Genomic DNA, 22,106 nt, shown 5'->3' with positions numbered 1-22,106 from the left:
GTTCAAATCTAAAAGCACACAATAAAACTTAAACAAACCCTACCTTCTAGAATGCGGGAAACAAGTCAGTACTTGAAAACCAATAAGGAAAGGAAAGAGCCCAATGTGCATGCCTCCCCTTACAAGCCAGGACACCAAGGACCTGCAGAGACAGCAATGTTGTGAATACTCACAGAATAATGAATTTAGAGTCTAGGCCATGATTACCAATGAGCATCCTCAGCTATCAGATGATCCTTTGGGGACGTACTAGTAATGTCTACAGATAGCCCTGTCTCCCTAGCACTCAGAAACAAGGGTGAGACCAAAACTAGACTAAACCTTTAGACCTAGCTGTTGGTTTGCAGAAAATACAAGGAAAAGATGTACATTACCCTAAATCGATAAAGTTAACAACAGAGTCTAGGAAAGGGATAATTACATAAACTGTGCCCAGCATCTGGACATCTTGTTGCTGTTCTATGAAAACATTATTAAGAAGTTAAAGAAATTTAAATGATTATTAAATGGTTATTAAAACTGTTATTCCCCTCTCACCTATTAGGTATCAACAATATCTGGACCACAATATGGAAATTCTCAAAACAGTACAACTAAAATACCTACATGTTCCTGCTCTAAAAACAGCCTGCTCTGAAGTTTCAAAAAGAACTTTTTAAAATCTGAAGTCAGGATCTCAGATAACTCTACCATGGAATGAACCAAAAGAGAAGTAATTCAAATGCCCACAATGCAAAACAATAATCAGAGAAAGAAAATATGTATAACATGGTATATTATTAAGCCTTTGAAAAGGAAAAGATAGCCTGAGAGGGATGGTACACGCCTTTAATCCCAGCACTCAGGAGACAGAGCAGGTGGATCTGCATCCTCCTTTGCATTGTAAGCACCAGGTCAACTAGGCAAATGAGACCCTGTCTCAAAAAAAAGAAAAAGAAAAGAGGAAAGAGCGCCATTGACTACAACATGACTGGACCTCAAGGCACCATATACAGAAACAGAAAGAAGACAATCTGAAAGAGACAAGCGTTGTTAGAACAGCACTTACAGAAGAACCCTAAATTACTGAAACTCAGAGAAAAGGAAATGAAGGCACTACAGGTCTAGACAGTCTGTTATGAACACTCAACCACTGCTGACACCTGCATTAACAACGGTGTTAGCACCTGTTATGTGGTTTCAAATATGAATAAAGAATACTTATTTTCCTTCTCACAGTTTAAAGCAAAAGGATGCTACTGTGATTATATAGTAGTCTGCCACGTCTAATACTGAAATACGTAGGAATAAAAATGGTGAGACAATGACCACAACCATCAGGCAACATTTACACAGAAAAGACTGCTGCTCAGCTGCCCACTGAGACTGTCCACTGTAAACTGAACAGCGGCATGCACAAAGTCCTGGGTTTGCTATCAGAGACCACGAAAAACATTCACTCTACTATTTCCTTATCCCCAAAACACACAATATGAAAGTAGAAGAAAACCACTCTGAATTCTAGTTTGTGAGATCACTTAGCCTATAGCCTAAAACTCTAAGTCTTAGGAATTTAACACAACTCTACAATTGAATTTTTACAAGTCATTAAACACTGTCAAAAATCAGAGAGCCCTAGTGTATTCAGGAAGTATAGTTACTATTGCATGCATGACAGCTGAGGTGTATCATCCAAACCTAAAATCTTTCTAAAGAGTTTAATATGCCTCTCCCCTAAAGTTAGCAGCTAAATAAAACTGTAAAATCTTATACACTTAATTGCATACTAACAAGGAGCATCAGCATAAGCACAGTACCCTAAAATCCATTAGAATGATGAGCAAAAATAAACGAACTATTACTACTAATACTAAATTTTTAATGGCAACAAAAGAAATTCCTACTCAAAAAATGTAGTACATGTCACAAAAGATCATACTTATATCACATTTCTTTTTTTTTTTTAAATCTTGATGTGGTTGTCTGAATGAGAATGGCCCCATCAACTCAAGTTCCAAAAGCCCAAGCCATTCCCAGTTAGCTTTCTCTCTCTGCCTTGTGGTTGTGGTCTCCACATGTAAGCTCTCAGCTACCACATCATGCCAGCCCGCCTACTGCCATGCTCCCCGCCTTTATGCCATGGACTCTAGCCCTGTAAAACTGTCAGCTTTCTTCTATCAGTTGCCTTGGTCATGGTCACTCATGACAACAATAAAAAAGATACTTGGTGACCATTAAAAATTACAAAAATGAGAATCTTCAAAGTAAGGGTTCCTTTTGCTAATAATTTAAACTCTTACACGGAGTTTTCTCAGATTGTTAAGGAAATTTTAATTCTCAAGTCTCTAAAAAACAAGAACAAACACAGCTATCAGAGCACTGCCTGGAACAGGATAAAAAAGAGAGGCACCTTACCATTGGCAGTGCATTGATGTGAGGGTGTGCAACTGGATATCCGACCACCAATCACAAGCTGCTAAGGAAGAGAAAAAGGAAAAGTTTCAGTGTTCCCAAATTCAATTTAAGATTTCCCACACCAAACTTTGCATGTTCAAATTACTCACACAAGGCTTCAGCATCCCACCAATGACACTCTCCCCAGGCAGCTGTGTCACTAACAGCAGCAAACACTGCATGTCTACATTCATGGGGGGGCTAATGCAATTACCACCATCCAAGGAAGGTCATGCATGAGGCCCACCAATTCAGCCCAATCCCAGCGAGTAAAACTGCATTAAAGTTCAACAGGCTATTCGTCAGATATGACCAACAAACCATTAAAATGATGTGAACTTGCATTCTATATATTTTGATTCATGAGCATAAAAGAACTTTCCATCTTCTGGACACCAACCCAGCCACAAAACCTCTGCCTACAAGATGTGCTGGGGTAAAGGTGGTGCAAAAATTGTGGAAATTGCCAGCCAATGACTGGTCCATCATGAGACCCATGCCACAGGAGAGAGCCCACACTTTACAATGACTGGAGGGCTAGGACCCAGAGGCTAGTATCCCAAGGACCTAGGATAGAACCAAACACCACTACCCCTTGCACCCCAAAAAGTCAATGAAATGATTCCTAATGATATTCTGCTATTGGTACCTAGTCCAACTGTCATCAGAGAGGTTACACTCAGCAACTGGTGGCAACAGATGCAGAGACCCACAGGCAAACATTAGATAGAGTTGGAAAAATCGTACTGAAGAGGGGGAGGACGAATTATAGGAGTCAGAGGGGTCAAGGACACCAAAAGAAAACCCAAGAATCAATTAACCTGGGCTTGTAGGAGCTCAGAGAGACTGAATGAATAACCAGGAAGCTTGCATGGATCTAACCTAGGCCCTCTGCATATATGTTACACTTATGTAGCTTGTTCTTCTTGTTCAGTGGGAGCAGGAGCTGTCTCTGACTCTTTTGCCCACTCTTAGAACCCTTTTTCCCCCTACTGAGTTGCATGGTCCAGTATGAGTGGAAGTGCCTAGTCTTAATGCAATTTGATATGCCATGTTTGGTTGATATCCCTGGGAAGCCTAACCTTTTCTGAAGAGAAATGGGGGAGGAATGATTGGGGGCAAGGGAAGGGAGGTTAGGAAGGGGGACTGGGAAGGGAGGAGGGAGGAAAGCCTGCAGTTGGTATATAATAGGTGAAAGAAAGAGGGAAGAAAATGTTATGTTTCACATGCAACACCTAAGAGGCAATGTCAGAACAAACACCAACCATCAATGCAAAGCACACTAAAAGGCAGCACCAAGCTGAAGGCACCAAAAGAGGGTAGCCACAGTGTTATGCTAGGAATGTATCCTACAGCATGAGAAAGGTGAGTTTAAGCAAGTCAAGAATAAAGATCACTATGCAGTATCTGAAGATCTACAAAACTCACAAGTCCCTCAGGTTTGTTCTTCTGGTTTTATTCCTCACTGAGCACCCAGATATCCCGGCACCACGGCTACACTCACTGGAGACCCAAGAACTCAAGTTAACTTTAGAGACCACATACTGAGTTACAGAAGGTCATGTCAACATACATCCCTGTACTGGCCTCCAGTTCTTTAAGATATGTTATGTGTAAAGCACTGGTTTTAGGTATGAGGAGTTAAGACATGCAGAGAAACATTCTATAGACAGCATGACTGATTTCCAAAAATACACAGATGCCACCAGACTCTGGCTATTGTAAGGTTACGCACAGTGAACATCACTTATTTTACATATTTTATATTTTACATGAACTTCTAAAGGGGATTTTTATGTTCATATTTTACATGAACTTCTAAAGGGGATTTTTAAATTTTTTATTTGTGTATGTATGACTCTGTATGTGTACCTGTCATGTATGTGTAGGTGCCTGCAGAGACCAGAAGAGGGCACTGGATTCCTTGGATCCAGTGAAGTTAGAGGCAGCTGCCTCTAGTTACCATTGTGAGTGGTGGGAATGGAGGGGTTCTTAACTGCTGCCCAGTTTTTATGAATTCTGAGCTAACGTTATCTATTAGTAATGTTCTTATTAGAAAAAAAAAGTTTTCCTTTGCCATACATGTTTTCTATTTATTTATATACAATTAACATACATTGCTAAATACACAGAAAACAAATTGCATGCACATTTTCTAACTATTGTGTTAACATTGGGACATTTTTATGTGTCTTCTTAATCAACATCTTTTCTTGTCATCATTAAGAACTATTTTCAGCCAGGCACTGGTGATGCATGCTTTTATTGAAGCAGATGGATCTCTTCAGTTTGAGGCCAGCCTCCTTAACACACAGCCCATTCCGGGAGAGCCAGGGTTAGAGATAGAACGTTGTGTCAAAAAACAAAAACAAAAACAAAAAAGAGGAAAGGAGAGAAAAAGAGGGAGGGGTTTACCGTGAGTGCTGGTACATACATGCCTTTATCATTAGGGAAGCAGAGACAGAGGGATCTCTGTGAATTCAAGACCAAGTGGTTAATATAGTGAGTACCAGGACATCCAGGAAAAAAAACTAAACCAACAGGCATGTACCTGTAACAGTCCTTCCTTGATGATCTTTAGCTTCAAACATCTAAACGGATTAGATTGAGCAGATGGATATCAACCCTACCAGCCTGCCCTGTTCTTCTTTCAATATGCAGTTTCTTTGTCAGAATCTTCTTATAAAACAGTTAAACAGAATAGACTATAATCCAAAATCCACTTAACAAGTGAAGGCACAACTCAAAGTCCAGTACTGAGATGCACTGGACAATGGAATGACGGCAAGGAGAATCGTGCACACTCCCCACCTCTCTCTGCAGACATATGGTCCATATTATAAATGACTCTTCCATCAGAGCCAGCTGCACTGCAGACCAGAGTCCTTTATCAAGTATCAGAAACAATGCTGTCACCTTAAATGAGCATCAATGAACTAACAATGATGTTCTAGCCACAGACACATCACATCTTGTGTACCTATCCATACACATGAATTGCCACACATTACTTGGGGAAAATACTAAACCAACTCAGTTTCCTTCTTTCCAAGGCTCTTTTCCTTTCTTAGAGTCAGTGAGAATTTTCCTCACCAACACTACAGATGTATTTAATCAAAAGAAAAATCACACAAAAGGAAAATTTAATTTTGTAAAACAAAGATAATACTTGTATAGCATTTACAAACATTACAGGTGCACTTTAATCACAGGACCATGAGCTTAAAAACCAAGGCAGGCAAATCGAGCTGTAATGCGTGTCCTGTACACCTGCCCATTAATTTCCTTTTGTTTTCTGGAGGCATGTTCTTCCTCTACCTGCAGCCCAGGTGGCTTCTAACATGCAATCCTCCAGCCTCTGAGCACCATGATCTGCTTTACTCCTGTGGCTCTATGTCAGTTTTTCCACTCCCTTGCCCTTCAGTCCTCTGCAGTCTGTAGCTGCCATGGCACTGACATTCTAGTACTGGAAATGCCCTATTAGAAAGGTTCTGCCCTCAAACCTAGCTCCCTTCCTTCCTCCAGGGTTCAACCCATATCAGATTACTCCACAGCCACCCATGGCACAATGGGGGTGGTGTGGGGAGCTGTCCTTAGCAAAACTCTTCCAGTAGCTATCTAGCAGACCCCCCTAGTTCTGCAGACCAGGGCCCATTTGCTCATCTTGCTATTCCTCTATACAACTAGAAAATATGTAGTTCTTGAAATTGAGTGTTATCACAGCACAGGTATGGGATCAACCACAGGAGTGAGGAAGAAGTGGCTGGCTGCTGCTATACTGGTGAAGAAAGCCTTTCACACCACTTCCAGAAGGTGGCAAGGACAGACTGATATTCCACTAACAGAAAACTAAAGCACACCTCACAAATTACAAAGCTAACTTTGTGGACTGTTAAAACTAATTTAAGTTCATTCAGTTTCCAAACAAAATATTTCTTTTTAAAGCTAACACCAACGGTTGCCTAACGTGAATAAAGCATTAATCTTAGAAAAGGCGTTTAGCATAGACATTGGGACTAAGCAAACATCTTCCAAGTAATGCCACTAACACATAATTAGGCATTTTTTAATACGTAAAAGAAAATCTGAAAAATGACAAAATGTATTTTGACTGGTTTCTAACAATAAATTCATTTGATTCACTGATGCCTTTGAAAACACAGTGGAAAATGTGGCTTCTCCCATAGGAAAAGTGCAAACAAAACAAACATTTACTTTAAAGGGATCAACATAATCTAAAGAACAGCTGTCTGTGCCAAGTGAAAGAAAATGCATCTGTGTACTTAAAGAAAAAAAGAAAACAATAAATTTCCATTGTGTGTGGAGAACCCGGATGTCACATTTAGAACTGAGGAAAACTTACCAGAGCTGATTTATTAATCGAGATTTCAATTGGATGTAGCTCAACCCCAAACCCATAAATAAAATGGGAAAGATGCTATTAAATGAATTCCTAAGGAAAATTGCCAACTGGATCCCCTAGAGGGACAATTTTTAAGGTGGCTATATATAAAAATCAGTTTCAAATGATCTTTCCCCATTGTTGATTTTACAAAAACAAAACAAAATGTATAGAGTAATTTCCTCAGTATGGCAATCCCTGACAACCCTATAATGTGTAGAAGAAAGCCTTTGAAACAGTATACAATGTGCCTGAGTTGACACAAACATGCACATGCCCCAGCTCACCCTTGCCCTTGCTCAGTGCAGCAGCGGTCACGCACGCACACACACACACACACACACACACACACACACACACACACACACAGGAGTGCTTGTTGGACACCAGAGGATGAGGTGGGAGTGGCTCCCCCTGCAGGAAGATCTTAAAGAAGCAGCCTGGCTGGGCAACAGTCAGGAGAGGCCTCCTGGGCTTAACCTGTGCTTGCTTTCACTTCCCACTGTTATTCAAGTTACTTGGGGAAACCTGATCCAAAAAGTTGCATAGTATGACCTTAAACTGTGTAAAACTAGGCAAGTTTTCAAGACCACATACCCATATAAAGTTGCCTAAGCAGCCAGTTCCTGCCTTCAGCTGGGTGCATGATGCAGCATAAACATAAAACATAAACCACCGTGCAGGGATACAGCAAAGTTATCAAATATTTCAAAATTTGCCTGCTCAAATTTAACTACAGCAAAGTTTCTAAATCAAAGTGTGCCTGCTGTGAGTCAAATTCATTATTAGCCACCTCTCAGCATTTGGGAGGTAGAAGCAGGAGGATCAGGAGTTCAGCCTGGGCACACAGACCCTGTCAAAACAAACAAAATGAACACGGTCAAGTTTAGGTTCCAGCCACAAATGTCGCTGCACACCTCCACCATTTAGTTCACGGTCATTTTGGCTACATAATGAGTTTGAGGCCAGCCTGAACTACTCAGACCATAACACACACACACACACACACACACACACACACACACACAAAAACAAGCAAAAAACTCCTTCAGCTCAATGTCAATAGAGAATTTCCACAAATGTGAGCTTACAGTAAAACAGAAAAATATCTGGATTCATGTATAAATGTCTATTACTTATTAAATGAGTGAACACATCACTATTGTTCAAATTGCTCCTCTCCTCTTAAATTAGTAAATTAGTAATGCAGCTCACAATGCCTAAGAAATACTATAGCTTTGATAGTTTTCTTGGTGAAACAAAGATATAATATACTATCCCTTCAAGACCAAAAGATAACAAAACAGTAGTTTAGAGGAATGAAACATACAGAAAAGGGGAAGCTATAGGAACTGCACAGGTATCTAAAAGTTGACAGGAGCAATGACGTCTTTGCTGCCTAAAACCACACAGGTTCACTGGTTTAGGAAGCAAAGGAGTTGACAACTTTCCTAAATCCCACTAGGCCACACTAATCCCAAATGCTGAGTAGCTGAGTCACAGCATCAAGACTCTAAACAGCGAACTAGACAAAAACAGCACATCCCAGGTGAACAGTTTCCTTTGAGCAGAAACGAAAAGAGCGCCACCAAGCATACTGCGCGACTGACTGATAAACCTCTATTACCCTGGGTCTGTACCAGCTAATGCCCGTGGGTGTCACAAAGTGTCACATACAGATATTTACATTACAACTTGGAACAATAGCAAAACTGCAGTTGTGAAGTACCAGTGAAATAATCTTATGGTTAGGGGTCACCACAAATGAGGAGCTATACCGAAAGGTAGCAGCCTAAGGAAGGTTGAGAACCGCTGCTCTAGAGACCTGAACATCACTGAGCTTCAATGTCTCTCTAACTCTGGAGGGTGGTGAACTACTAGCTGTAAGAGGGGAAGGGGGGGGAGGATGTCCTTGTTATTTTAATTATTATCCTGTTGGAAGTGGAGCAAAGGGATGGCTTCTTTCATTTTTAGACTGCAAAGTAAGCAGTGCTGAGAACTAGAGAGAAATATACCAAGAATGAACTAAAAGCTATATTCATCTCATTTCAAGACTAATGATGAGGAACCAGAAAAACTCAGTGTCTCTCCAAAATTCAATTACAAAGGAAGTATGATAAGGACCCGATAAGAAGAACACAACACAGACATGCTCCTATGGAGATTGTTTTAAAAAGAGGCATAAAAGGAAACACAACATGAACTATTTTAGTGTGCATTTAGATACAAAGAAAGCAGTGAATACATTCTTTAGCACAAGTTAAGGAAAGGCTCCTCTCCCACGAGTCAATAAAGTAAAAAGTGTGCCACAGTGAAGAGAGTGGAAGGCACAGCACTCCCCCGTCTGTCTGGCCAGCTCTGAAGAGGTGCTTAAGCAACCCAAGGGTGCTCACCTCAGCAGGACATGCAGCAAGGACAAGGTCGGATGCGCACTAGGAAACAGAGCCAACTGGGCTTAAGAACTCAAAAGCTGAGGGAGAAGCACCACCTCTGCCTTAATTTAACACTGTGGCATGGACAGAACCACAGGGACTGTGACTCTGAAGTGCTCTAGAGCCTGGGAAGCTGCTGCACTCTGCCCTGCATGCAGGCCTGGAGACAGCCTTGGGCTGATGCTAACTCCAATCACACACTGTAAATCATACCAGGAACGTTCATGTTCACAAAACTGTTTTTTATGTTTCAAGCACTCTAATTTCTTTCTCTGAAACATCTGTTGTAACCTTCCATCTCCTACACATGAAGTTGCAAGTCCCATGAGAGATAATGCTAGGCATTATAACATAAAGATCTACCTAGCACTGTATTGTGGAGAGTATATCATAGATGTTATCAAATGCTAGTGAAGAGATATACAAATCAGAAATGCTAATTGTTCATAATACATTCAGTTCTATATTTTATTATTAGTGTTTACATAATATGTGTGTCTATGCAAGGGTGCATTTGTGGAGGGCAAAAAACAAGCTTTAGGAGTTGGTTCTCAGCCGGGCATGGTGGCACAGGCCTATAATCCCAACATTCTGGGGGGCAGGAGCAGGTAGATCTCTATGAGTTGAGGCTAAAAAATGAATCCAGGACATCCAAGGCTACAGAGATACCCTGTCTCAAAAACAAAAAGAAAACAATAACAACAACAACACCAACAAAGAAGTTGGTTTTCTCCCTTCCAGTGAGCTCTCAAGGCTCAAGTCAAGGTTCCAGGAATCCTGCCTGAGCCATTTTATCAATCTGACTTTAAATATTTCCATAAAATTATTCTTACATGGTTCATAATGATTTCTAAATTTTCCCAAGACGTGTGATACTGGGAAACAGGAAAATGTCGCTGGAAGAGAATAGACAGGCGGCCACATATGCCCTAACACAACTTAGTGAGCTTTTTTAATAGCTACAGATGTTCACAGGGTTCCTAGACAATATTTATACCTTCCACCATTACTTTCAAAATAGTTCGCTGGTAAAATTAAGACTGCCAAAGCTCTTTCCAATGCGGAAAGGCCTCTCCCTGACCTTGGCCTTGTTCTGTGGGATTCCCCACAGCTGAGTCCCAATGTGCATTAGAAGAACAGGAAGGGAGACCTGTTGGAGAAATGTGCAACTCTAGGATTCCAGAGAGACCAGCTGGACTTCTCATACTGGTAAATTCCTTGGAATCAGTAAGTACCTCAGTCACTCCCGCAACACAACTGGGAGATGGAGGGAGGAGGGGAGGCAGGAGAAGGGCAGACAGAGGAACAGATGGACTCATCCAGGAACTGTCCTGGATAAGAACCATCCCCCCCAGATAGTATTAAACACACACACATGCACTCGAGCACACATAACCCAAGCTTATGTTATAAACAACTACTTTACAGGCACATCTTCCAAGAAGTTCAGCCCTTGGGATAGATTCACTACCAATGCCCATAACTCATTTCAGCCCTCACCCACAACAATTCATGCTGGCATTTGAGAATGCTGAAATGTAAGCCACAGTCATCTCTTCATAGGAGGAGGAACAAGGCACTTCGGTCCTTTTTCCATGTTGGCCCTAGTATGCCAGCATCCAACACCGCAGCTAGATACTATGTACTGACTCATCTCCTGGGTTTGAATGATCAGCCTGAGAGCCTGAAAGGCTTCTTTTAAAAGGGGGTGAGGGGGACTGGCAGAAGCCACACCTTCAAACAAAACTATCTCCTGCCTTCTGCTGCACAGCCCAGAATGTTCTTATTTAACAAGAAAACGTTGCGTGTGGGGGGGGGGTGATAACTCACCTGGTGGCAAGCCTGAGAACCTCAATTCGATCCCTGGACTGACAGATGAAAAACTGATCCCTACAAGCTGCCCTCCGACCTACACATGCACACACGCACACACGCACATGAACATATGTGCACAAATAATAATAAAAAAAATCTAAGCCAACAAAAACTGAAATTTCATAAACAGCTGTTGGTATAATGTTCTTGTGTAACGTATACAATCTACCCTTGTTCATTCAGATGCTGATTTCCATCCCCCACTATCTGGTTTCAATCCAGACATTGCATTGTGATGCTTACCCTGAGCATCACCTGTCTCAAATTTGTGTAAACATGCCACCATTTGTTCTCTGATGCTGAGAACAAATGGGAGAGAATAGGGTAGAACATCCTGGTCAGCAGGGGAAGAGAAAGTGAGTGGGAGGAGAGGCCAGAGAGGAGATGACCAGGAAACATCATGAGAAATGAACAGGACCTATGATATGACTAAAATGTAAGTATAATGTGGGAAATCTGAATGGGAGGAAGCTATGCGGGCTTGAAGGTTTAGGATGGAGTAATTATTGCCCAGCCTTGTGCTCTAAGTTAATTAAATAAATCATTGTCTCTGTGTGGTGATCTGGGTATACACTGGTTTGGGAATAACTAAACCAGCTGTTTAACTAAAAGGTAAATATTAAATATTAATAATCATCAACAAATAGCATATAAAAATGTCTCAATAAGAAGCTGAACAAAATTTAACAGAGTTTAGCTTAATGTTCTTTGTTTTATGCATTAAAAGACTAAGGCAAAGAGACTGAGCACTGCTCTTCCAAGGGTGACAAAATGAACAATATTCTCTAGTCTGCTCCAGTTTCAAGGCTAAATTCACTGAGGCTCAGAGAAGTCCCAGACCATGATCAGAGAGCTGGGAGGCAGCAGACCGTCAGAAAGGCCAGATCTTCTGTTCTGACCTACCCTCTGTCTTATGAATCTTTCCAAAGGCTTAGTTCCCTAAAAATGATTCCAGAAGATTTTAAAGTATCACTTTACTGAGGACACTTTACTGTGTCCTTATTCTACCCATGTAGGACTGAGTCAAAAGGATCTTGCACACTGTTTAGCAAAACCATGAGACTGACTCCCCTCCTAAAGCAACACACATCTTCTGCCATTCACCCTGCCCAGCCTTCTAGACACATCTGAGCTACAGTTTTACACTGCTGATTCTTTTCTGAATACTGTTGTTTCTATGTGTCTTTTGTTTTGTTGTTTGCTTTGTTCTTAATTAAAAACGAGGGACTTCATATCAAAATTTTGTTTAATTTACATAATCAGGACTCCTAAAGAAATTGGAATTTTAAAATAGATAATCCTTTATCAACTTTATCAGTAAGTCTTGAAAAGCACTATTTATATTCAAATATTTGACTAATTATTGCCTAACATTCCATTTGCTATACAACCTACCCAATTTGATGTTTCTACCAATATATCTGAAAGCTGCCTAGATTTATAACTGTCTTTGTTCTGTTATTATAAAAACTTCATTCGACTATTACCACATTGGGACATGGCATTTAATTTGTTCCAGGGGTCATGGTAACTCCTATTTGGCTCTAGAACAAAGTATCTCTTGCCTTCTTTGGGTGTGAGCTGTGTTTCTGTACAAACAGTTACCCAGAATAAAGGTGACAAAGCCATCCAACTTTCTCCTGTCTGCCCAGACACCTCCAAGCTTTGTCAATTCCTTTCCAAACATCTCAGTGTACTTCATTTCTACAACTCTGATAAAGTCTAAAGCCCAAAAACTATTTTTAAGAGGCATACCTCCCAAAATGTGTAATGGGATATCACTGGTACCTGAAATTCAAGTTTTAATTTTGAAGCAAAACAGTCAACATAGGGTCTCTTGGCTATAATGCTTAACCATTCCTTTTCTTACAACAGTTCAGGTGCTATTGTTAACTAATCTCAATATTGTTCAAACCAATAGCATAGTATGTACAGATAGTTTCCCTCCCTGCTATTCTTCAATGATATGATACAGGCCCAAACAGGAGCCTGGGGAACACTTCCTACTTCTCATTCTCAACCATGCTAAGAACGAAAGCCACTTCCAACCCACACAACCACACCAAGAATGGAATACATTTTGCGTGCCTCTCAACTGACTTCAAAGTGTCATTAAAGTAAATAGGGTATCCCCCATTCTTAGATATTTTCCAAAACATCTCAAACTTACTTGTATATGACTTAATTCACCTCTTACCCCAGCCTTGCACCTGGCTGTAAATAAAGCTTTTCTCTCCCCTGCCTCCTACCACTAAGCAAGCACCATTTCCTTGCTATTTCTAGGTGTTTCTTCACATCTGTCTCCAGCTGAACATGACACATGCCTTGGCTGTTAGGTGACCCATGCTCTGCCTACACTGTTCTACCATGTCTCTAGCCATTTCATGCCTGTCTCCTCCACAAAAAGATGTACCTGAGAGACACTAATTAACAACCTATGGAGAATATACTGTATTCTCAATAACTGAGCCATCTCTCCAGCCTTCTTTGTTCCTGACAGTTAAAGGGAATGGCAGATAGCAGGAAAGGCCACTTCAGAAAATCAGGCAGCTGAAAACAGATGAGTCTTCCCTCTGGTCTCAAAGTCCTAGAAAGGCAGACTGGAGAGACAGACATTCTTGGTTGGAAAGCATGATACACCTCAGGGGCTTACTGCAAAACTGGTATCCATTTCCCCTGTCTGCCAGATTCCCTGGTGGCCATCACAACAGAAAGACCACAAGAAGACAATCACATCCCTGGCTTACTCTTCCACACACACACACTTCCTGTTCCTCTTCTCTTCATTCTCTGGGTATCTCAATGTTTTGTATCTTTGAGCCAATACCAAGCTGTTTCACCTGTAAAGCTTACAGAAACGTTAAACAAAAATGCTTTTCAACTGTATTAGGGCACATTATTGTAGTCAATAGCACATTAATGCCTACTTTTCACAGCTTCATCTAGTTTTTTTTATTTTAGTTTCAATCTGTTTGTGTGCACGTGTGTGTGTGTGTGTGTGTGCATGTGTGTGCGCACGCATGCGCGAGTGCAGGAATGAGAAGGGGATTTTAAGAACTACTTTTAGGGAATAGGTTCTTTCCTTGTACCCTGGGCTCTGGTATGGAACTCAGGTCATCAGGTTTACATAGGTACCTGCTGAACCGTATCACTGGACTGAGGCAGCCATTCTTCACAAACTACTAAGAAATCAACAGAAAAATCTTTGTTTTTCCCTCACAAGTCAGTATGGAACTTCAGAGCTCTAGCACTGGCGGAGGATGAAACAGGCTGACAGCTCTCCTCCTGGTCTGTGCAAACGCAGAGTGCAGTGAGTACAGAGATTTACAGTGAGTACCAAGCACTGGAGCAAGTGTACAGCAGGACCTAGGAGCTGAGATGTGCTTAATACAGGCCAGCTGTGTCTTTACCAGATTTTTGTGTGGTGAAAAACCACTGGTCCACCCTTTCTAGAACCACTGATGGAAGGTGGGAAAGTGCCAACCAACACAACTAATGTGAATGTACTACAAGGTGCTAAAAACAAAAGCGGGCCTTTGCACTTAAACGTTCTTAGAAACATTCTGAAAATCTCAATATAAAAAGCAGGACAGTGCAATTACCATGGCCCCAAACTAAGGAAGCTCACCTGACCCTGGAGTTCAAAGCTGGACTGAAAAACAGTGACACTTCTTTAGATTTAAAAAAAAAAAAAAAAAGGCTTATAAAAATTGGCCATGGGCATTGAATTAATCAACCAGCCTTTAAAAAACAAAATAAAAACACCTTCACTGTAACATTATTAGATACTATTCTCACTTCTTGCCTTCTAAACAGTAATAAGCAAATAAAACTTCTGTGTAGGGGTTAGAGAATGGTTTAGAACATTTGTTGCTTTTGCAGAAGACCCAGGTGTAATGCCCAGCAACCACATGGTAGTCATGTAATTCAAAACTGCAGTTCTAGGGGATCCAATGTCTTCTCTGGCCTCTGAGGCACTAGGTATGCATGAGGTACACATACGCACACACACACACATACACACACACACACGCAGGCAAAACACTCATTCACATAAAATAAGTAAATATCTTTAAAATGTTTTTAAACTACTGCCCAAAATCAGCAAGACTGAATTCCTGAAAGATTATTTTCATGACAGCAAATAATGGGTAAACTGAACAGGCTTCTATAACGCCTTCTTGATCGCCACTCAAAGTACTCTGAATACTGCCTATTTTTTTTATTTACACATGACATCAAAATAATCTTAAAACATTAACAGGAATCAACTTGCAAATTTTCATTTAAGGTAGTGCCTCACAGAAGGTAAACATTCACGTTTCTAGATGTTAGTTGCCTGGACAAACTGAATGCACATCTAAACTCTGTGAGTATGCATCTTCACCAGTAATAAAAGCGTTAACAAATTGATTCAGTCCAATTCCTAATTCCTCCAGTACTGTGACTACTCAAATTTGAAAGAAATCTCCAAGTCCTACCTGGACAGCTAATAAATTCTAGTTGACTTATGGGGGGGGGGGCGACGGGGGGGCGAGACATAAGGCAAAACTGGCCGTTCTTTCACAAGATGGAGAAGCAGAATGGGTTCAATTCCAAGGAGCAAGACAGTCCAGAGCCAGAGGCATTATGACCCATCAACTTGCTCTAAGTCATTATTGTGCAAGATACTGAGCAATTTGAAACCAGGAGTCTAGTGCCACACGGGACTAATTTCTTTTTTTTTCCCCTCCCCATGGAGGCTTTTTATTTATGTTTTACATCTCTAGAAGAAGAAGAAGAAAAAAAAAAAGCCCAGGATTTCCCCTCCTGTATTTAGCCTTGCTTCTCTTCATGGTCTATGACACCAGCTGAGGTTGTCAGTCAGTACAATGAAGCCAAACTGACAGGATGGGAGCAGATTGCTCTGTCATTTCTCTAGGTTTTGAGTTGCACCTCAAATCTAGGGCTGATCACTCCACACTTGTTCAACCTGCCTGTCAGGTTCACAACAATTTTCCCAGCTCTGTGATCCTCAATCATCTCAAATTCACCGATATAACTGTGCTTCCGTGCTTTAACATCACAGTTAGGAACCAAATGATGACTCTGGAGCACGAACTGATGAGGCCAGCGTTTGCCTCTCTTCTCAGCATCCACCAGGACATGCATGCGCACCATGGTGGCTGCACAGAAGGTGGCGGAAAGAGTACATATAGATTTTATATAGTATATAAATTGTGGCTTGCCCCATTCCCTACTAGTAGAGATACTATTACCAGACATATAAACCCAGGAATAGTAATGACTGGCCTAACTCAGGCAGTAAAAAACTAGGTGCATGCCAGCCAAAAGACAAGAGCCCAGCTTCTGTGCCTTCAAAATGTCTGTAGAACATCCAACAGTCACTTATTCATCCAGCAAAGTTTACTGAAGTGCAGGGGTAGTAGTACATACCTATCATCCGCATTTAGGAGGCTAAGGCAGGAGCATCAAGAATTCAAGAAAAAAAAACTTTTTCAAGAACAGCCTGGAATGTAGCAAGACCCTGCTTCAAAAAGGGGAAGAGAGAAAAGGAAAGGGGAGGCTCCTCACTGCTTCATTCCATGAATTCATTACTTCTGTAGTTCTCAAATTTCAGATTACCCTGTACCAAAATATGCTTTTCAATGAGTACAGAGTCTCTCTACCATTATACAATGATAAACTATATTCTTAGCCGAAATTAAAACATTCAAAATAACTTCACTGTTCAAAGTAAGGCCAATAAAAAATGGGGAAGTTAGAAGATAGACTTTTGGGGCTTCAGGGAGTCGCCTATGGTTTACAGTGTCGGGCTATCATGTCAGCTGTGGAATGCCATGCTTCTTGTTCACTCACAAGCAGCTAGCTATAGACTGAGTGAGGAAAAGAGGCCATATAAGACTTTAGCGGCTACCAGAAGTGAGAAAAATCAAGAGATATATATTTCAGTGAAGAAAAGCAAAATGTAAACAGTAATAACATGTCTTTGAGTATACTGCCAACAGAAGAGAGCAACTCTGTATGATCTTGACAAAACAGGAATAACTCAGAGTAGAATTCTAATAACCAAGTTATCTATTTGGTTGGTTGGTAGGTTGGTTGGTTGGCTGGCTGGCTGTTTTCTTCAAACAGAGTTTTTAACTCTGTAAACCAGATTATCCTTGAACTGACTATGTAGCTCAGCGTGACTATGAACTCATGACAGTGCTCCTGCCTCTGCCACCCAAGTGTTGGGATTACAGGTTACAAGCCAAGCTGATAACCAAGCTTGAAAGAGAAAGGAGAAGAAATTGCAGTGGTCCCGTATGTCCATACTCAACACCAAATCCAAACATTGTGGTTTGAGTGGAAATGTTCCTTATAAGCTCAAGCATTATTTCAACACCTGCTCTGCAGATGTTGGTGCTATTTGAGATGCTATGAGGAGGTGCAACCTTGGAAAAAAAAAAAAAAGCTCAAAGCCATAGGGCGGGCTTCAGAAGTGGAATGCCTCACCTACTTCCAGGTCACTCTGTTTCCAGTATGTGGTTGGTATGTGACCTCTCAGTTTTATGCTCCTGCAACCATGAGTGTCACTTCCAGCCATGAATCCCTACCATGATGGACATTTTATTCTTCTATAACGGTAAACCTAAATAAACTCTTAGGTTGCCTTTGAGTTGTGCTGTTTTATCATAGCAACAGATAAGTAATATAACAAATAATCCCACTCCTAGAACTCAACCACCCATGCTTAGCTCTGGCTGCTTTGTACTTTCCTCAATCAGTGGCTTGATTCCTGATTGTGTAGCAAAATTAGAGTTACAAAGTAGAAACCAAACAACCTAAGGAACTGTATTAAAACATCACAGCATTAGGAAGGTTGAGATGAGTAGGATGAATGGATAACACAAGGAAAGACACCAGTCCTGGGGCAGGTAGTCTTACAAAGGAAGAGATACAGGTACCCTATCTTCGTTTTTATTACCATAGGATGGACTGTTCAAACTGCTATGAACTGGCAAGAGTACTTGCTGTGCTTCGCTGTGCTGTGGCTGCACTGCACTGCGGCTGCAGCTGAGCTACGCTGTGCTGCTGGCTTAGATATGGCTAGGCAGCAACGCTGACTACCCACTGTACAGCTCATTTAATATCTCCAAGACTGCTTCCCACTGTTCCAAAACCATTATCATACTTAGGCTAAGTCTCTGGATACTCCAGACCAATCACGGGGCACAGGAACATGTCTGAAGAACTCTTCCACCTCTGGACTGCGACTGCATCTCTGGACTGCCTGAGCCATTTTCTTCAAGGTCATTTACTGGTGTTATCATTATCATTATCTTTTCCTTCCACAAGCCTTACGATTTGTTACATCAAATATCACAAATAGGAGAACAGGGATACAGCTTCTCAAACAGCCCCTTGGGCCTCCCTAAGCCAACAAGTCTAGGAGCCATCTCCCAACAACACTATAGATGGTCAATTTAGAGAGCTCTGCATTCAGATGGGCAGGCAGCAAGAAGAGAAAATGAGACACTGGGCCTGGCTTCTGAAACCTCAAAGCCCACACACAGTGACATACTTCCTCCAACAAGGCCATACCCACTCCTACAAGGCCATACCTCCTAATAAGTGCCAGTGCCTTTGAGTTTATGGGGGCCATGTAAAGACTGTGCTCTTTAGATTTTTTTTCTCTTGATCCCACCAGAACTATACCACCTGTACCTCCATTTATAGGACAAGCCACAGGATGTAGGGGTTTTATACGCTGTTGTTCGGTACCTTCATTCTTGTTTATAATGTTTAGCAATCTTGTTAAATGAATTTGTGCCCACATTCAAAGGCTGTAAGCTCTATTTTCATTTTTAAATGCCATTAGCCCTGGAAGGCATAGTTGTTGGTATTAATTGCTTGACTTCAGTGGATGAGTTTGGGAAGACTAAAATTTGACCAAGCTTTGTGAACACATGTGGTGGGTGATCTCTTCTTGAGTTTGTAGCTATGCCCACTGTTTAAAAGACTGCCATGCTTCTTGCAGTATCCTCCCTTGAAAAGCTACTGCAGTGAAGTTGAATCGACACCCGTGGCTTCAGTGTGGGCATAATGGTAGTACTTTATTATTTAGTGTTTTAGATCAGAGATCTTGTTCCAGTCCACTAGAGTTAAAATGACACTAGTGTTAGAGACCACTCTGACGGCATGATGGGGGTGTGAGTGCTGCCTCGTTGACCCAGAATATTCATAGCTCACTAGTACCACCGTTTCTGTTATTCCAGTCTGAGTGAAGGTTTTATCTGAACTCCTAGATGTCTGGACATGGGCTTGGTGGTAGTACCTGTCTTACAGCACCAAGAGGGACTATTTTAACTTCTGCACTCTGGTTGGCTGTTGGTAGAATGCATTCCCTCAGTGAGCATGGTCATACCAACGAACAACTCTGGCAGTGATGTTGAGGCTGATCTCAGTACAAACATGTACATTTTCCATTAGCACAATGTGTGTTGTCATGTTAGCATGCTAGGCTTCTAAACACTTCATGATTCTAACTTCCTTCAGTTGAAACACTGGGGTTAGCCTCCATTTCTACATCCTGTAGGATGGAGTGAGGGTTTTCCTTCATCCTCTTTCCTTCAAACCCATCTCTCTGGGGCTTGTATTTTCAGGTTTCTAGTAATTGATACCTCTGTGTTAGTTGTTTCCATGAAATATGGTATCAAAGGTGTGTCAGGTAAGAAGGTAGTTTGATGTGTCCTGGTTTGAATGAAAATGGCCCCTATAGGCTCACCGAGACTGGCACTATTAGGAGGTGTGACCTTGTTGGAGGAAGTGTGACACTATGGGTGGGCTTTGAGGTTTCAGATGCTCAAGCCAGGCCCAATGTCTCATTTTCTCTTCCTGCTGCCTATGAGAGGACGACATAAACCCCATTTTGTCTCCATTTTAGGAATAGGCCTGACTTTAAAAGAAAAGTCATCAACCCCAGGAACTAGGCCATAGGTCCTCAATTCCAGGAAGATGATCATACAATCCCCTACCCAAGGAACAGCCTGGAGATAACCACAAGAATGGGAAAATATCCTGTCTTAGGATGGGGCATCTGTGCTGGGCAGCCTCATCTAATCCTGTAGTTGAACATTCACGGCGCAGGAAGTAGCCCACGGACCACATGGTCACAAGCCCATTAGGATTTGACACTTGTAACTTCCTGGCACCCACCAATCAGGTTTTAGATTACCTAACCCTTGCTAGAATTTCCCTACTTTCCTATAATCAGGCCTGTGACCCTTTGTCTAGGGTCACTATTTTATAAAATAGTTTGAGCCTTGCTTGCAGATTTTCACAAAATAAAACATGCTTGCCAATGCCCTATGTGAGTGGTGGTCTCTCTGCAGTGATTTCAGAACTAACACCTGCTGATCCAGATGCAGAACTCTCAGCTCCTGCTCCAGCACCATGTCTGCTTAACATGCCACCAAGATTCCTTCTGTGATAATAATAGACTCAACATATGAACTATAATAAGCCAGCCCCAATTAAATGTTTTCCTGGTAATCATGCTTCTTCACAGCCAAAGAAGCCCTAACTAAGACAAGACAGTCTTTCAAAAACAAAGGAAAATCTTAATTAGTGTATTTTAACAACCTAAATGTAACCTCAGAGAACTCTTATGTCTCAGAACAGTACTTTATTTTTATTTTTTTATAACCCCTGGACTGAAGCTAGGACCTCCAATATACTGGCCCAAGTCTCACCACAGCAATACAACTCCTGTCAACCTTTCCTTTTTACTTTGAGATCAGGTCTCACAATGTTACCCAGAACAGTCTTGGGTACCTCTGGGGCCCAGACTGTGCTTGAACTTGTGATTCTTCCAGGTCAGACAAAGTAGCAAGGATTATATACTGTACCACCAGGTCTAACTATTTTTTAACTTCTTACTCATAGTATACATTACACAACTTTTTTTTTTAATTTAAGTCTTTAAAAGTCCAGTTTCTCCATTGTGTATAACTGCAGCATTGCAAAAAAGGTTTTTCAAGTAAATTGTTTCTAGCCAAGAAATTCCGGGCTTTGCTCAAAAATGAGAATCTGGAAAAAAATCTACGAAAAGAGAAATACCTGAAACTCAACAAAAGAAGGTAAGTTTTAACCAATACATGAAAGACTACTCTAAAAAGCTTTCCTTCCTAAAATATGGCTCAGCAGTACAGTGTTTTCAAAACTTGTGGAAGGCACTGGTTTTCATCTCCAGTAAAGCCAAAATAATAACAACAACTAAGGAGGAGGAAACAGATTATTCAAAAAAATATCACTCCAAAGTAATATATATGTACTCATGATTCCAAACTTAGTTTGAGAAATATTCTGTAGTTCAAGCCTCACAGCGAAAATTCAGGTTCACAAACTACTATGCCTAAAGCTGGATACTTACCATCTGCCCATTCAACCAGTTTCACCAAAAAAGCAAAAAGGGATTGCTTCAACTGGGAACATGGCTGCCATCATCAGGACATGTGTTCATTTGGATCACATAAAAAGCCTGTAAAAAGTGGGGTATGGTGGTGCATGCCTACAGTCCCAGCAATGTACAACAGAGAAGGACAGATCCCCAGGGTTGTTGGCCATCAAGGTCTCCACAGTCTCTTCAGTGTCGGGGAAACAAGATTCCTTTGATCAGGGTTAAGGAAAGGGCTCTGGCACCAACCTCCATGACAACACAGAAGTTAATCAAACACCATGCCTTTCCATAGTTCAGTCACTTGAGACAAAACCTCTCACTTTCCTTGCTCTCATTTCACTACTTGGAACAGTTTAAGAAAGGATGAGCCTTGAGGGGAAAAAGCTCAACAAATGTGGGTGTTACCTAACATAGAAGGGAAATGGAAAGCTAACAAACAGCCTAGTGAATAAGCCAGGAATCCAGGGCTGGGCCTTTGGGCTAGACAATCCTTTTTGTATTGAAGGCAAATCACTTCAGT

At 41.3% G+C, this 22,106-nt stretch overlaps 1 protein-coding gene across 4 annotated transcripts in view; it reads right to left on the bottom strand.

Moving 5' to 3' along the window:
- Positions 1-22,106, bottom strand: part of Tbl1xr1 (TBL1X/Y related 1) — a 146,380-nt gene that overhangs the window by 72,615 nt on the left and 51,659 nt on the right. For 3 of the 4 annotated variants that reach the window (XM_060378128.1, XM_021636558.2, XM_060378130.1), the window contains exon 2: positions 2,395-2,455. The gene's annotated coding sequence lies outside the window, so the exon portion shown is untranslated. The remainder of the gene's footprint in view (positions 1-2,394; positions 2,456-22,106) is intronic. The other variant, XM_021636559.2, reaches the window with a different exon arrangement.

This window comes from Meriones unguiculatus, chromosome 2 (assembly GCF_030254825.1).
Source record: "Meriones unguiculatus strain TT.TT164.6M chromosome 2, Bangor_MerUng_6.1, whole genome shotgun sequence".
NCBI lineage: Eukaryota > Metazoa > Chordata > Mammalia > Rodentia > Muridae > Meriones > Meriones unguiculatus.
The sequence above is the reverse complement of the archived record's forward strand: the minus strand, read 5'-3'. Positions and strand labels throughout refer to the sequence as shown.